Genomic DNA, 6,000 nt, shown 5'->3' on the forward strand with positions numbered 1-6,000 from the left:
TTTACCGTGCTCCCCTTTCGCCTTACCAGCGCCTATGGATGCTCACAAAAGTGATGGCGGTGGTTGCAGCTCATCTGCGCAGATTAGGGGTTCCAGTCTTCCCCTATCTCGACAACTGGCTGTTGAAGGCGGGCTCACCCAAGGTTGTCATCTCCCACCTCCAGACTACGGCGGACCTCCTGCGTTCACTTGGGTTCACTATCAACGTGCCAAAGTCATACCTGATTTCCTCTCAGAAGCTCCTTTTCATCGGAGTGGGTCTGGATACAATGCATGGCCTCCTGCACCCTGCTGGTGGATCATAGTAGGTGGCATATGTGGGCTCTACCGTGGAACCTTAAGTTGCAGTGGTCACATCATCAGGGGAATCTTTCCGATTGCATCCAGATCTCGAAGGGTACTGCACACCAATTGCAGTGGTGGCTAATGAACCAGGATTGGGTCAACGGCAGATCACTCTCCCTTCCCCAACCAGAGTTCACAGTGGTGACAGAGGCATCACTTCAGGGGTAGGGCGACCACATGGGAGTGGCGGAGATCAGAGGCCTCTGGTCTCCGGCAGTCTGGGCTCCACATCAACCTTGTGAAGTTCCGGGTGCTTCATCTTTTACTGAAGGCATTCCTTCCCTCTGTCCGGGGATGAGTAGTGCAAGTGTTCACGGACAACACCACCGCCATGTGGTACTGCAACAAATAGGGACCCTATGTCAAGAGGCTCTCTGCCTTTGGACATGGCTGGAACAACTGGGCATATTTCTGCGGTGGTTCAACACCTGATAGGTTCACTGAATGCCAGGGCGGACGAACCCAGCCGCAGGTGCATGATGGATCATGAATGGGGTCTTCAATCAGAGGTGGTGCAAGGTCTCTTTCAGCAGTGCGGAGAGCCTTGGTTAGATCTATTTGCCACTGAAGAGAACGCGCAATGTCAGCAGTTCTCTGTGTTGGAATTTCCAAAGCGGCACTCGCTCGGCGATGCTTTTCATTGCGAGTGGATTTGCGGTCTTCTAAATGCCTTTCTGCCTATACCACTTTTGCCCAGAGTGCTGAAGAAGGTCAAGTGCGACCGGACCCAAGTCATTCTTGTGGCTCTGGATTGTGCACAACGAGTCTGGAATCCCGAGTTCTTACACATGGCACCGATCCTCCGATCAGACTGCCTCATCGGGAGGATCTTCTGTCACAGCAGTAGGGGACGGTCCTCCATCCAAACATGTCCAGCCGCCACTGGCTTGCGTGGCGATTGAGCGGTGACAGTTGACACTTTCGACCTTCCTCCCGAAGTCTTTAATGGTATCTTGGCAGCCAGGCGTCCCTCCAATAAAACGGTATACGCCTGTAGATGGAACAGATTTGTGGCATGGTGCCCCTCTTTTTGAGGTTCTTTTTTCCTCCTTCCCTTGGCCCAGCAGGGCTCTGCTCTGGGCACCCTTAAGGACTATCTATCAGCCATTTCAGCCTTTCTTCGGCTTCCTGATCAGCCTTCTCTTTTCAAGTACCCTATTGTCAATAGATTTCTTAAGGGCATTACTCACCTCTTTCCTCCTATTCCTTTTGTAATGCCCCAGTGGTACTTCAACTTGGTCTTGGCGTACCTTATGTGTGCTCCTTTCGAGCCACTACATAATTGTCCTCTCAGACTCTTGACTTTAAAAACTGCTTTTCTGGTTGCCATCACCTCTGCTCGCTGGGTGAGTGAGCTTCAGGCACTGTCCTCTAAGCCTCCTTTCATTGCTGTGCATCCGGACAAGGTTGTCCTTAGAACTAGACCTTCTTTTCTCCCCAAAGTGGTTAGCTCTTTCCATATTGGACAGACCATCACTTTGCCCACCTTCTTACCGCCCCGCATCCTTCAAAGGAGGAAGAGAGGCTCCACCGTCTGGATCCAAAACATGCGCTATCTTTCTATCTGGATCCCATGAAACAATTCCAGGTGGATGACCAACTCTTTGTTGACTATGTGGGTGCAAAGTAAGGTCAGGCTGTGCAAAAACAGACCATCTCTCGGTGGGACATTCTTTGCATCAAAATGTGTTATTCCTTGGCAAAGAAGGAACCTTTTGGGACGTGGAGTCCCCCTCAGTGACATCTGCCAGGAGTCACGTAGGCAGCCCTGCACACATTCACAAAACAATACTGCCTGGACAGCCAAGTCCGGAGAGACAGCTTTTTTGGCTGTTCAGTTCTCCAGGACATTTCTGGTGTGGACTTAGTTTGGAGACACACCTCCAGGGTTGGCATTGCTGGGGTACCTATTCTAAAGTGAGGAATCTATAACTAGTAGTCTCTTTCAGATGAACAAGTTACTTACCTTCTGTAACAATATATCTGTAAGAGACATATATTAGTTATAGATTCATTACCTCCCCTACCCATTCTCCCCGTTCTGCAAACTGACTTCTAGGGTAAGGGACCTCCTTTCAGGACCCTAGTTTTGTGCACCAGTGTCTTATATGTCGCTTCTGGGTGGTATATCGTGTAAATAACAGCCGTCAGCATGCGAGGGCATCGTCTAAGTAGATACAGCGACGTCATCCCGCCAAACACGATGCCGACGATAAATGAGGAGTCGACCGACGCCACCTATCGACATGCAGGGGTACTGCTACAAAAACATTTTTCCGGATCCCGTCTGACCCCTGGGGTAATCCTAAGGTAAGGAATCTATAACTAATAGATATCTTGTTACCGAGGGTAAATAACTTGATTGTCAGGTCCGTTGAGATGGGCATTTTGCCTGTTTGGTCCTCCAGGACTTTCCTCGTATGAAATTGGTCAACAGACCCACATCCGGGGAGGAATTGCTTGGGTATCTAGTCAAAAGGTAAGGAATCTGCGGCTAGAAGTCTCTATAAGATACACAAGTAAAAATGCCACTTTTATAAAGTTGGTATTTTTCTGCCTTAGCCATTTAGTGCCTGCAACCTGATTAGGTGTAGCTGACAGTTGGGCTTTGGGTGACTGCCACACACAATAGAGAGCTTAGGTGTGCCTGAATGGGCCATCACTGGCAGGATGGGAGGGCGGAGCTGGGCACAGTCCTACTTACACTTAAGTAGGCTGTGTCCTGCTTCCATGCAAAGGGTTGTAGTTAGGACAGGGAAGACAGAATGCCTCTGAACTTCAAAGGGAAACCTCTAGAAGATTCTCCCACTTCAAAGGAAGGCCCTGGTATAAATATTGGACCTTAGACAACAACTCTTCAGTACAGATCTGAGCCTGTGGATATTGGACTGTGGATTGCTATGCAGGTAAAAGGACTTCCACTGTGCTGGACAGCTGCTCTGAAGGACTTCTGCTTTGTTCTGCTACCTCCTGCCCTCTTGCCTGAGTGAGAACGACTGGACCTGCATCTTTTGAACCCAGGACCCCAGAGATACTTTAGGGCTACTTGGCTGACCTCCTGACTAGCGCCTCTGGGACAGAAGGCTCCAACAACCTTGAACCCAGAACCAGGCATTTGCCATCTATGAGTCCTACCCTGCCAAGTGCTGCATCCCCAGTCCTGGACCCTTGGAAGTGAGCCTGAAAGTGTTGTGCCAGTCCATCTGGGGAACAATCAGAAGCAAAGCATCTCTTCTGCTGCACGGCGCAATACTGAGCAGAGCCGCCCCTCCTACTAAGGACCCCACATCGACCTTGTAGCCCACATCAGACCTGCTGCTGTGCAAAGTTTCACCGACGTCGGCTCTTGCGGCCCTTGCATCACAAATCTCTCAGTTACAGCAGCCTCGACAACGATGCAGATTCTGGCATCACAGCCTCGAACCATTGCATGACCTCGACTGCGTTATGCATCCTCGATGCCAGACTTCGCATCGCAGGCTCTTGTCAGTGGGATCCTCGATGATCAGGCAGGACCTCCCATTGCAGCTCCACAGCTCTTCTGAACCAACGCATCGCCACATCTGCACAACACGTCCTCGACACTGGACTGCACAATTCTACGCAACCAGGATTTAGGGTTCTCGTGTTCAGTGGGCCTACCTGGGGCCCTGTAGTCAACATGCGCTCCATCGTGGTCGGCCTGAACTTTTCACTTCGCCCCGGTTTGGCGTGACCAGGTATCCACATTTGGCGATTTGTGCTTTTCAGTGCTATTTTCACTGAAATCTTTAAAACTGCATATCTCTGGTTCTGGGGATTGAATCATTGTCATTTGTCCATTGATTTATTGATTAAAATCTGTGGAATTTGCCTTGTATTGTGTTTCCACTTTATTATTGTTTGAAGTCCTGCGTAAATATTGTACACATTGCCTCTAAGTTAAGCCTGATTCCTCTTTGCCAAGCTGCCAGAGGGTTGCAAAAAACAACAAGTGATGGACTGAATGTGGATCAATGTCACACACTCCCCCAGTCAAAAGATCTGGGCCCAAATCCATCGTTTTTTTGCACTCCACACCACCCTGGGTCAGATAATGGCTTTATGTAAATCAGCTCTGACCCTGTTGCCCCATGGGAACAGTCCAGTCCGAACTACAACAGCCATATCTTTCCCAGACCGGAATCAAGCATCCGAGGACCGGACCGGTTTCGAGGTAACACCTCTCTTCAGCCCGGCTAGCTTGACTCCAAGTGGTGTGGAGTGCCTGGGACCCACGTCTGGGCATCCCCAGCGCACTTAGGGCGGCAATTGCAAAAAACAACAAGTGATGGACTGAATGTGGATCAATGTCACACACTCCCCCAGTCAAAAGATCTGGGCCCAAATCCATCGTTTTTTTGCACTCCACACCACCCTGGGTCAGATAATGGCTTTATGCAAATCAGCTCTGACCCTGTTGCCCCATGGGAACAGTCCAGTCCGAACTACAACAGCCATATCTTTCCCAGACCGGAATCAAGCATCCGAGGACCGGACCGGTTTCGAGGTAACACCTCTCTTCAGCCCGGCTAGCTTGACTCCAAGTGGTGTGGAGTGCCTGGGACCCACGTCTGGGCATCCCCAGCGCACTTAGGGCGGCAATTGCAAAAAACAACAAGTGATGGACTGAATGTGGATCAATGTCACACACTCCCCCAGTCAAAAGATCTGGGCCCAAATCCATCGTTTTTTTGCACTCCACACCACCCTGGGTCAGATAATGGCTTTATGCAAATCAGCTCTGACCCTGTTGCACCATGGGAACAGTCCAGTCCGAACTACAACAGCCATATCTTTCCCAGACCGGAATCAAGCATCCGAGGACCGGACCGGTTTCGAGGTAACACCTCTCTTCAGCCCGGCTAGCTTGACTCCAAGTGGTGTGGAGTGCCTGGGACCCACGTCTGGGCATCCCCAGCGCACTTAGGGCGGCAATTGCAAAAAACAACAAGTGATGGACTGAATGTGGATCAATGTCACACACTCCCCCAGTCAAAAGATCTGGGCCCAAATCCATCGTTTTTTTGCACTCCACACCACCCTGGGTCAGATAATGGCTTTATGCAAATCAGCTCTGACCCTGTTGCCCCATGGGAACAGTCCAGTCCGAACTACAACAGCCATATCTTTCCCAGACCGGAATCAAGCATCCGAGGACCGGACCGGTTTCGAGGTAACACCTCTCTTCAGCCCGGCTAGCTTGACTCCAAGTGGTGTGGAGTGCCTGGGACCCACGTCTGGGCATCCCCAGCGCACTTAGGGCGGCAATTGCAAAAAACAACAAGTGATGGACTGAATGTGGATCAATGTCACACACTCCCCCAGTCAAAAGATCTGGGCCCAAATCCATCGTTTTTTTGCACTCCACACCACCCTGGGTCAGATAATGGCTTTATGCAAATCAGCTCTGACCCTGTTGCCCCATGGGAACAGTCCAGTCCGAACTACAACAGCCATATCTTTCCCAGACCGGAATCAAGCATCCGAGGACCGGACCGGTTTCGAGGTAACACCTCTCTTCAGCCCGGCTAGCTTGACTCCAAGTGGTGTGGAGTGCCTGGGACCCACGTCTGGGCATCCCCAGCGCACTTAGGGCGGCAATTGCAAAAAACAACAAGTGATGGACTGAATGTG

This window comes from Lissotriton helveticus, chromosome 5_1 (assembly GCF_964261635.1).
Source record: "Lissotriton helveticus chromosome 5_1, aLisHel1.1, whole genome shotgun sequence".
Lineage (NCBI taxonomy): Eukaryota > Metazoa > Chordata > Amphibia > Caudata > Salamandridae > Lissotriton > Lissotriton helveticus.